The 12,270-nt window shown below is 41.4% G+C and overlaps 2 long non-coding RNA genes across 2 annotated transcripts; one reads left to right on the top strand and one right to left on the bottom strand.

Annotated features, from left to right (window-relative positions):
- The first annotated feature begins 426 nt into the window (after positions 1 to 426).
- LOC130539409 (uncharacterized) lies at positions 427 to 3,432 on the top strand. Its single transcript, XR_008954119.1, has 2 exons — positions 427 to 1,493; positions 1,572 to 3,432. It is a non-coding gene; the product is annotated as an uncharacterized LOC130539409 (long non-coding RNA).
- A 5,076-nt stretch (positions 3,433 to 8,508) lies between these two features.
- Positions 8,509 to 11,189, bottom strand: LOC130539396 (uncharacterized). The gene is made up of 3 exons (XR_008954114.1): positions 11,115 to 11,189; positions 9,076 to 9,165; positions 8,509 to 8,976 (listed from the first exon to the last, which is right to left on the bottom strand). It is a non-coding gene; the product is annotated as an uncharacterized LOC130539396 (long non-coding RNA).
- Positions 11,190 to 12,270: the final 1,081 nt, after the last annotated feature.

Here is a 12,270-nt window from a genome sequence, read left to right as displayed (position 1 = left end):
CTACATCCTTATCTGTCACTGACCAACGCGGCAGGATGTATGTGTATGTGTGTCTCAGTCAGGCTATAGATGTTTTCTCAGATACATTTCTAAAAAAAGGCGGGAATTTAACGCGGAAAGCTACTGGAAAATCACTGGAATTGCACCTGAATCCTTTTGTATGTGTTGGACACACACACACACACACACACACGCACGCACGCACACACACACACACACACACACACACACACACTGTCCTGTGAGCCATGTGCTTGTGGATATCTGTTGGCATCTGGCTCTTATTTCCTTTCTCCATGTCGCAGGCGCAGAGGCTTTCAGCATGAGTCACAGCCCTGAGACCTCCCAGGCAACCGGGCTGGCCTCTAAAGACACAATACATTATCAGGGAAAATGTCACGACCGTTTTGTCGAATTACAGCAACACAGACCCAGACAGAGCTTTTAAAATAGTCTCGGCTATTGTTTTGTCACCGCTGGGGCTCATTCGTCTGCAGTCAAGGCCGACGCTTAACTGGGTTTACCAAATTAAACCGCTGCGATGAATAAATTGCCTTTTAGATAGTGTCGCGACTGTGGGTTCATTTTTGTCCTGTAGCCAATGTTCGCACGCTGGATTTTATTTAGCCTCTGCGTGAGATCGGCTCTGATCTCTCAAGATGTTGACCCACACACAGACAGGGCTCAAAATGAAAACGGACGGCAGCGACACATCACAAAAGTGCACGGTGAGTCTCAAAGTGGACCAGAGTAACATTTAACAACAGAGAATAATGCGCCAGTGCCACCTTTTCGATGGCTTTAGAACTTTTGATGCTAATGCCAAATGGACTATTAGGGCTGCTATTTCTTTGAAGCTGGACGTCTGTGGAAGTGTGGTAAACAACAGCGGGGCCAGAGGCCATTCTTTGTTTTCTTTCTGTTTTGGACCAGTCTGGTCTGCAGGGGCCTTTTTGCAGGAGGTGTAGTTAAAGTCAATGCTGCACTGACTCGCCAGAGAGCTCCACGAATGCCTGTGAACTATTCCCATGCTGTAAAGAACTGCGTCACCATGACTGAAAGTGCGTTTTCCAATTCAGGGGGACAATATAGTTCTGTTGAGTCAAAGCTATTAAAAACACATGAGTGCGCTGACCTGCTGTACATGCCAAAAGACTTAATAATCACCAAATATCCATTTAAAGAAAACACAGTAGTAATAACACGACACACCAATGCTCAACAATATGTGATAACATAAAAAAATCCAAAAAAGGCTCCTCACCTTGTTGGTTTAAAAGTGAATACACATGGGGCAGACTAAATAAAGTAATTGTATCTACAAATAAATAACAATATATATATTGAATTACCATTAGTATTATTTTGGAAGTATTATTATTGTCATGAGGTCACTTGTTCCTGTCTGAGGGCCGGACTGGCTCCCGATCTGTCTTGTCAACCAGCTGCTCTTCACTTTTAGCCCGATTCCTGAAACTGATGGCGGCCAGATGGTGAGAACTAAACACACATGCTCCCCCCTACAAACACACACACAATGAGATGCGTGATTGCTGTGTCTTCCGCTGCAGAATGACTCCTTGCTACCTCAGTCGAACCCGAGCCGCAGCCATCTGAGTGTCAGTGGAAGAGTCTGCGAGGGGAAAACATGAAGTGCGGCTGAGGGGTGAAGTCATGTTGTTGTGCAACGTGTTTTTAAAACACTGTTCTGTGCTGCAGAAGGGACAGTTCGACGTAAAAGCACAGAATTATCTGTAGGATGATCTAGGGGCATATATGTAACACGATGAGTTCTTTCGTAAAAGAAAGTGCATAAAAGGAAAATTATGCTAAAGCAATAAGTATTTATTGGGTCTTTTAATCCTTAACGGTGCCACTGTGTGCGACAGGCTGCGGGCAACATGTGTGTAAACACTGTTATTGTCAACACATATTAAACATTGCGAGTGAAAAGCGCCGACGGGGCTCTTTTCAATGTGGTGTTTGACCAGCTGAAGCGCACAACACGCTCGCCAGTGACAGACATACAGGAACTCCAGAGGGGAGCCAGAAAAGCAGCGTGTAATTTCATTCCGATCACGAGACATTTTTACCAGAAAAAGAAGGGGGGGGGGGGCTTCGTTTCTGGTTTGGTTGAGAGTGAGATTGCCATGTTGTGAACACGAAATGGCGTTTCCCGGAGAGTGCACAACTGCTAAAATAGCTGGCTGTATTGTTTTCTGTGTCCCTCTACGGCTATTTATATCAGATGTGTCTGCCAGGGGGAACAGTCCTGGTTCTAGTAAATGGGTCTGACCCAATCCAGGTGATCCACTACAAACATATGAACGCACGATCATGCAACCTTTGATTCACTTATTTTGAATAAAAGACTCAAGTTGCTTTTTTTTATTTGTCTAAATGAAACAAACCAGCAAAATACTGTATCTAGGAGACAAATCATCTTGTCATATGGTTGAGACATATGTTCGCCTCATGTTTTTCCCTCCGTTTTTCTGTGTGGTGAGCGTGTGGCTTCCTTCCAGGGCTGGACACGTGCTGGTCATTCCCTAATGGTGGAAGCTGATGTCAGTCACAGCCGTACCTCTTTCTAATGCTCCCAACATAGTTGTTACGCTTAAGGAATGTGGATCAGGACCATATGCGCCGTTGCCCATTAAGGTGGAATAAAACGGTTTTATACCTCTTCTCATTAAAGTTTTGACATTCTCAAAATGTCATCAATCGCTCTGGTCAAAGCTGATTACCGCCGTTTGTAAATGGGTAAAAAGAGTGTTTGAAAGGCGAATTATTCCAGCGTCATTGGCAACACTATCTGCGGCGCTAACAGCCTGTAACACCTTGTTATCCACCGGTGTTCATGCCAGCAACCGCTTATTTGCTACTTTGCAAGGTATCAAATATACAAACCTGCTCACACCTCCGACTCGCCCAGTAACGAAGCCTCGTCAGACGCCTCCGCGTTAAGGAACTTGTGTTGGCCTGAACCTTAAATGATCCTGAGCTGTTGCCTGAGCAACTAGGTCACGGATACCTTCGCTGACAATCAGGTCTCAGGTTTTACATCAGCCAGGAAAATTTCACTGGTTGATCAAGCGTGTCGTGTTATCTGACGCCTTTTATAATTCGCTCCTCAGCTCCGATCGCACCAGAAGAGTTATCATGTCTTTGGACGACCACGTCTTTGTCTGGGGCCCCTCTGGAACCAATCGCGGTCGGTGTTTGGATTTCACGTAACCTGAGAAATTACCCCAGCTGGAATCTTATCTAGTGAATTGTAACCACAGGCTAAATCTGTATTTGAGGTGCCTAATTGAGTTATTTTCTGTCATTTACCGGCGGCCAGAACTGTAGGGGTGTCTATACGATATGCAATCTTCTGATTATAACAAACCAGAACTTGTGATATTAATAAAGTAAGGCCCACGGGAATCATGACTGGTTTATTATTCTGTTAAACTCTATTTTTATACAGTCCCCTTTGGGTGTGCATTTTTCCCCCACCAGATCTCTTTCTCTGTAAGTTGCAGGATCACTGGAACCGGATCCCCCCCTGTTTCGGTGTTTATAAAGACATTTTTGTTATTAGATTTTATATTTTCCTTCATGTCTACACGTGATAGTTATTGGTTTCCATGATCAGATTCTGGACCAGTTGTGCTTTGAAATATCATAACAGTTAAAACAAAAATCGGACTTTTTAAATCAAATTAAATCTAATTGTGTTGGATTTGGATTTGAACACATATTGGATGTACTTTGAGTGGATGACGTATATGTGGCAAGATCGCGCATGTTCTCAAACGTCTCGCCTTCCATTAGATGTTTCTGGCTTTCAGACCAATCTGGCAGACAGTGTGTGGTATGAGCTACACTGTGCCTGTCATCATGGACTCATGACTCATTTCCTCAGCCTCTGGTATTTATAGGTCTGAAAAAAATACAATGATTATGGTGATTTCTTTGATATCAGAAGGTAGGCTGAGACATTCTGGGACTATCCTCTGGGTCACAATACCCTTCCTGGATGCTTCAACCTCAATAATCTTTTTTATGGCTGCAACCAACATCTCTGGTTCATTTACCATTCAAAATGCAAAAGTGAAGCAGTCAAGAACTGTAAAGGTTCCCCATTAATATCATTCCATTATACCCCATTATGCACTTGTATTCGTATGAAAAAACAAAGAAAGACGTCTTCCTTCCTTGAGAAAAACGTGACGTCAACAACACCAGGTGACCTGCATTGCTACCACTGAGGCTGCTGGCTGAACACTGATTTAAAACACATCACATGAGACATATGACACAATGCAAATCAGTGATAATTTAGGAAAAACTCACTTTGCGGCAAGAGAGCATCTGTCACAAAAGGTAGCAATACTTTTCCATCCAATCCACAAAGGCCAAATGTGTGTGCCCATTGCACAAGGGTTTCCTGTGAATCTGCGTATGAAGCTGAAAATAGGTAAATGGGTTAGTTCGGTCGGTCAGCAGGTCCGTGTGGATTCAGCCATACCTGTAGATACAGAGAGGAAGGGATTCAAACATATTTTACTGGTTTTATCCACCTGTGTATCCACATCAGTCTTTTTATATACTGTACGTCCACATGACAGGATCTCTCCTCTTGACCTATGACCCATAGTCCTGGTATCCGGCATAACAGCCATCCCGCTTGTGTGATATTGTTTTTAATGCAATCTTGCGTGGTTTCAGCGTTATATCGGTGCACCAAAGCATAACAAACCACTTTCCAGCCCATCACTGATGTGATGGTCGGGGGAAAAGGTGGAGGTTCGTGTGCATGCAGATACGAATGAAACACTTCCCGAACAGTTGAGGCTAGCGCGGCCATTTTAGCGTCGCACAGATCTACTTCCGATTTTGATGGATGTTCCTTACAGTTACGAAAACATTGGGGGGAGGGGCGGACTTGCTGCATTTTGTTTTGTGTTTACATCAATCATCAATGGAAGTGACGCCACGCAAGACCGCTGAGTGCACCTTTAACAAAAGCTTGAGCAAAGTGTGTCGTTCTTCATTGTTCCTGAATGCAATAATTAACTCACTAAACAGCTTTTTGAGTGTCTTTGTCTCAACTTTGTGTAACAGCCCTTTACCCTCAGCTCCAAATTTGCAATACCTGCTGTGCTTTCTGATTACCGCGCCTCCTCGGCCGCTCTCCTCTGCCGCTTTCCTCTCTTGCCACCTCAATTCTCACTGGAACCGCCTCCATCACCACATCTGGCTCAACATGAAACATAACTTCTTCTGTGAAAACTTCCACACACCATGCGGGAAATAATTGTTTTTGACTTTTTGTCATTTTAGTTTTGGTTTAAAACTGACGCTTCAGGAGGGTTGAAGACTCAAATAGTTGTAGCTATTTTCTTGAACGATTTTCGGCTGCTTATGCGAACAGTGTACATGTGTGATCTCCATATAATGAATAAACTACATGTCGCCACTGAATTTGCAGAAAATGAGAAGCAGTTCTCTATTATCTGGAACTGTTGGGCGCCGCAAAAGTCAAATACACTTTTATACAGACAATGTTTTATTCTTTTTGTGTGTGACTGTGGGAGTTCCACTCAGGATTTCACTTGTTTTGGAGACTGTTTAGAAAGAAAGGAAGCATTCTATTAGGTGTGGCAACACACACAATACTTCTATTGTTACAAGATTGTAGTTGTAGTCAATTGTAGTTGAGCGCATTATTCAAAATACAGCCTTTTTTTTGTACTGTATTATAAAATTTCCATGCGATCTGTTTTTTTATTGAGCTCATTGTTTAGGGAGGAGAAGAGCAAACCGGTTTAACAAATGTGAATGAAAGCTTTTCTGAACGTTGTTGTATTAGCCTCTGTGGACACAGATTTCATGGCTTCCCACAGATTAAATTAATCTTTCTCTTCCTGAGTATCATCTATTAAAGGCTTAACTGTGGGACTGGCCATCGCTGCTCATCATCCTGACTGCAAAGTTCCCTGTTTGTAACTCCACCACCCGACAGGCCTCCAGAACCCACAAACGCTCTCATTAAAACTCTCTCGCTCTGATTTGGTGCCACAAACGGTTTCCTACAGCTAATTTTGCTCGCTTTCCGACCCACCTTCCTGAGTTCCTCATTTCACTGTGAGTCACCGTTGTGGTTTAGGGCCGTGGATCAAAAGAATATGTCTCAAAAGAAATGTTGGGTTGAACTTGAGGAAGGAAAAATGTCTCATCTGACTATTTTGCCTGTGTGAGCGAAGCCACATTTGAGTTTGAGGGGTGAAGCTCTGGGTGACCCGGATGGTAAACTTCACATCCCTGTTGAGACTCTCGCTTCAACCCAGCATAGTAATTAATAGAATATTGCATTTGAGCATCACTTTAGAGTTGATTGAGTGTTTTAATTTCAGCTAATTAAAAAAATATTCCATTAATTAATTACTTTCCCTTTATTATTATCCTCTTTTATTATGAACTTAGTGGCCATTTGATTAGCTGTTCCATATTGGGTATTTTTTAAACAGCCAGACCCGTTAATGTATTGCATCTTTGGCTGCTCCTTTATGGCACTGTGGACTTTTAACATGAACCAGATCACAGTGAATTTCAGCAGCAGGGCAGAGTTGGAACAGGACCAGGCCCTCCCCTGTCATTATGGTGTCTTCATGGGGGTCTTCAATGCTTTACAGATCCTATGCAGATGATAATCATATTTATACCTGAGCTCCTTTAGCTCTTAATAATTATAGATTTTTACACCTCCATGGAGGTGAAGATGTGTCACTTTTAACCACAAGTATTAAAGAGAACATGTTGATATTTCAATACCCTCTTGCAAAAGTACATAAATACAATTTATAATTCTGTCTGAATCAGATACAAAATGCGCAGCCATAAAATGTATCAAAATCAAATGCTGTTTTTGTATTTTCAGAATACTCACAATACAGCCTATGAAATAGAATGTTCAAATGGCAACATTATGTCCATTGTTTAACCTGAGTGCAAGTGTAAACAAAGTCACCCGTGGAAGTCTGAAGAATTTCAACATTTGGCATCTATCAGAAGTGGAACAATGAATCAACTGATTAGTTAGACCATGTTGCAACTTCCTTATCTATGTGGACCACAAATAACCAATTCAGCATCAGATTCTGATCAAATCAACCATCTAATTGTAACCAGGTTTATAATGTGTTATGAATACTGGTCCAACAAAAACGGCTTTACCGGAGCAGAGGATGGAATGGTGGCGTCAACACTCACTGTGAGAGCTCAACAAGCCCTATTAGCCTACCTCTGAAGACCCAGGCTATATCTGCAGCACCTACTGTTTTTGTTGACCATAAGATCCATAAGTGACGCCATGTCATGGTGTCACTAGCCTATAGGCTCACTTGCTTCACAGTATTTTGAAAACTTAAAAATAGATGACACTGAAGCATTTTCATACAAAACATCAAGGCATCTAAAATAAATGTTAGAAATATCTTCGGTGAGGAGTTAATTGCAGTGATGATGCAGAGAAACCTGTACCAGAGAATGTTCTCAAGACAGGTCTATGAATTATTTTGGCACGGAATTTTTATTCATTACAACTGCCAGTACGAGTTTTCCACCGTCCGTCCGCCTCAGTTCGAGCTGTCCACACCACTGATATCCTCTTTTAAGGTCGGTCCCTCTGTGGAAAGGAAGAGCGCCATCGGTTTACTGGAAAAGTCAGCCGTCCCTGTGGAAACTTCAGCTTCGGCTTGGCATTCTTTCCAAAAAAAGTCAACCCACATAAGCTCATTCTGTTGCACATGTCTGTGTATGTCTCAAAAAACCGTCACTGTTTTGACTTTCTGTTTTCAATTTCTTCTACATTAAATTAGTGAAAATAAATTAGTCCAATATGGCACTAATTTAAACCAGAGTTTAGGAACTGTCTAGTTTGGGTACTTGAACTTTAGCAAAACACATTTGGATGTCTATAATTTAGATATTAATGAAACCTTTTTAAATATATAAACAATTTCACTAAATATAGATTAAAATAATATAAGTAATTAAATAGTAAAATTAACAAAGTAACATTTCTACCACATGATAGAAACAAAGTTAAGATTCACATCGTTTGATTAGAACCTCAGTGAAAGTGTTTAAGTGAATTAATGAAATCGTACACATGAAAACAAGAAAAATGATTCTTTTGAAGGGATTGTGCTGAATAATGTGTTTTATTCCTGAAACATTGATCAATGCTGGTGTGATAAATAATTATATTTTGTTGCATAGAAGCTTAATCCTGCAGTGATCAAAACAGAATTCATCTTTTTTAAAAGGAACCGATGAATAATTAATGCAGAGTAAAACAAATGTATCAAAAGCAGACAACATGACATCAGTTTTCTTCATTTATCCATCTGTGTGACCGAGTAATAAGGAAACAAACGTTCAATGTACAACAGTGACCCTTTAAGCTGTGACAGCCCATTAACAGATCCACAGAGGATCTATCCAGAATCAGAATCAGAATCAGGGTACTTTATTGATCCCTTTAGGGGGTGTCCATTAGGGAAATTAGCATCTCCCCAAAGAAACGTACAGCACTGTTTAAAATATTAAAAATAATAAAAAATAAAAATAGAATAAAATAAGAAATAAAATAGAATAAATTAAAAATAGAATATAATATAAAACTATAGAAATGTAAATAAATGAACTGAATGAATGAATTAACTGAATGAATGGATGTCCCAGTATTATGTTATTGCAGTATTGTTCCAGTCCTTCTGTTGGCCCTCCTCCCCCCCAGTGAGGAGTTGAACAGTCTGATGGCTCGGGGGATGAATGAGTTCCCCAGTCTGTTTGTCCTGTACTTGGGGAGGCGCAGCCTCTGGCTGATCAGGCTTCTCTGGCTGTGGATGACAGTGTGCAGAGGGTGGCGGACATTGTCCATGATGCTTCATATTGATTACAAGCATGGGGAGGTTCCCTCTGGAGATGCAAAAGTCAATCATTTCAGCGTTAAATTCTAGGCATATTAATATAGGATTATCTATGTAACTGTGCATGGCTCATATTTATATTCCAAACCTGTTTACTCATTTCTGTCACCACTGCTTCCGTCTCACGGGGGCTCTACGGTCCTGCTGTTCTACACATGCCAACGGAAGTCTTTGCAGGCTTGAATATATGTATGAACATGAAAAAAAATGCAATACAGAAAGCTGTTTGTGAAGAGGTTCAGGGCTCATTTCCTGCCCTCCATGTAGCCCTGAGCTGAAGACGTAAACTGTAGCAGCAATGAAACCTGCACAGTCTCCCGCACTGAAATGAACCATCACAGAGAGGGACAGGCAAGAAGGCGCAGGCGTACAACATATTGGAACATCAATATTCTGCCTGAGCTGTTTAAAAAGGCTTGTGGATTAACTTCATCTGTATTTTATTGTGTTTCTGGAAAAAGTGAGCTACAGCTACATGCCGACAACCTCGGTGCCAATTATAGGTAACGGTTGATGGCAGTCTGATTGTGACCGCCGCCAAGGAGATTCTGTTTCTGCATTTTATTCGAAAAAGGATTTTGGATTAAATTTTTAAGGAAATGTTAATATTGCACCAAGGAAGAGCTCAATAAATGGTAATGTTCTGGATTTTGGAGGGACTTTGACCTTTGATCATCCTTAAATCAAAACAACTTTGCATAACTACTGCTGTGTATATGTTTTATTACACGTGTAAATCACAAACTGTAACCTGCTAGGTGGAGGTCTGCACTCTCCGAGTACTTTTAAGAAAAAAAAGTGCCCTGGAGACATCCTGGTTAATTAATTGAAAAAGTCCAACTCTAAAACCATACATGTAATGGAATTGTGATCAAAATTCTGATTCCCTTTACAAATTCCATCATAATATAATTAAATAACTTCCAACCTTCAGTCAGGTGTATTTGTCAATTTATTCGCTATGATCGTGAAATACTGTTTTAACAGCAAAACAATCCTTTGGAATAAGTAGAAACTTGATGTTTTAGCATTTCAGCGGGACAAATGTCCTGTTCATGTCACCTCGCATTGAAAGTGGACTTTTACAGATGTCTCCATGGCCTGCCATGCCGAGCTACAGTTTGGTCACAGTTCCATGCTGAAAAGCAATAAACTTTTCCACAGCAATAACATGATAACAAAAATAAAACTCGATCCAGTACAACTTGACGAGACACAAAGACATTACGTTAAAAATGGGCATAGAAGATTTTTGATATTCAAGTCCAAGTCCATTGTGTTCAAGTCACGATTTGAGATGAGCACGTTGAGACCTCTTCATATGAGCTGAAGTCCAAGTCACTAAATATGAGTCCCAAGTACCCAGAGTTTAATTCTGCAACAGCTGATGACACAGATAGCACGCGAGCTCAGGTCACAGGATCCACAAATGGGGGGCAAAATCTATGCTCCCTCTGGACATTCTGGCTTCCTTCCACAGTCCAGCCCCTCCCAATTACCTATTAATGAAGTAAATTCAATGTATTCATTATTTCTGATGGGGGCGGCATTATACTTGAATTGTATGTTAGTGTATGTGTGTGCGTGTGTGTGAGAGAGAACTGGTTGAGTGACTGGTGGGTGTGTGTGCGGGTGAGAATCTGGTGACTCAACCACCAGCAATGTTCCATCTCAAGGTAGATGAGTCATTATCTTCCTCCATGGGGAGATTTCTTTATTCCAACAGATCCTATCGGTCAGGATAAAAAGCTGTAACGGATCACATAAAGTTCTTACACACCAGTTCTCATCATTTTGGTGTTGGAAACTTTTTGGTGTGTGTAAAGAAAAAACATGTTTCGATGTAGCGAGACTTTTAGTTTCCCTTGAGGGTAAAATTATTGACAGTCAAAACCCCCAGTTTGAACGAGCAAAACCAACTTTAACATTTTAGAACTGAAAACTCCCAAATTTAAGGATCTCGGCTTCATTTTCATCCACTGCATGGAGATTAGATTTAGATAGACAGTTCCTCTGCTGCCGGTATTGTTCTGCTACGCTGTTGCATTTAATCTGTCGTTCCAGCAGTGCAGGTATTGACAAGAGAGGTGTAATTATTTCTAATGGTATGGCAGCAGCGTTCCTCACCTGCTCCAGTGCTGAAAGTAAATCTTTGTTCACTCCAAGTTCGAGCAGCAGTGACCTGTTTACTGACACACAGACACAATAATTGTCAGCACGATGCAGAATGGATGTTTTATTTATACGTGTTCGAGACCAGACCTTCATTTGGAGCAGGATGTATGTTTCAACACGCCGAGCTGCTGTTGCATCGCGGCTAAAAGAGTCAGTTGTTGAGAGCACCACAATGCTGCTGTGAGAAGGACAGGAAGAGAACAAACAAAGAGCAGCATGGAGTGGACCTGGCTTTCTGGGGACGTCATTTCGCAAGAGGTCACGTAGGAGGTCAGCGTGACTGATGGGAAAATGGCCGTTCTTGTCCCCAGTTAGGGGAGAGGGATGGAGGGAGATGTCCGGCCGGGTAGATGATTAATCGCAAATTCTGACTTTATTGAACAGAACCGATTAGCCATTTGAAAAAGTGAGAAAAAAAATTAACTAAAAATTGCTCCGTTTACAGAAATAAAGATTAAGCAAATCAAATTCATCCCGTCAAAATGCGGGCTCTACAAAACACAATGGAAATCTGTCTCCGAATAATAATCACTCCCAAAGGAGGGAAACAAAACGGCTGTGGAAATTGAGGGCAATAGTGCTGCTCTGTGGCGACATGGACGCCACGCGGCTGCTGCTTATGTAACTGTTGGTAAGAAGGCACAACCAGTTAAAGCCCTCAATAACACCAAGGATAGAGAATGTAAACATAGAATATGTATACATGGCTGTAATTCACATTTTGCTGCTTATTGGTATTGTTATTTTTTCATGTGCATTTTTTTATTTTCAATAAAAGCATTTTAACTTTAATGATGATTATGCACTGGGGCCTCTCGAGGAGGCAGAAGGAATCAGACAACAGTAGCATGAACACACTCAATTGTGGTATAAGACAATGGCAGGGGTGCACAATTGGACAAAAGGGACAATAGGGAGCAGGTGGAAACAGTCAGGAATTAGGAAGGACAATCACACATGAGGGAAGAGCAAGTGACAAGAAAAGAGGGGAGAGTTACATTTCAAACTAAAACAGGAAGTCACAAGACAAAACCTCACCGCAGCAGGACAGAAGAGACGCGATGAGACGGGGCTTTGGCAAATATCACAAATACAATATTGGTGTTTG

Source organism: Takifugu flavidus, chromosome 15 (genome assembly GCF_003711565.1).
Source record: "Takifugu flavidus isolate HTHZ2018 chromosome 15, ASM371156v2, whole genome shotgun sequence".
Lineage (NCBI taxonomy): Eukaryota > Metazoa > Chordata > Actinopteri > Tetraodontiformes > Tetraodontidae > Takifugu > Takifugu flavidus.
The sequence above is the reverse complement of the archived record's forward strand: the minus strand, read 5'-3'. Positions and strand labels throughout refer to the sequence as shown.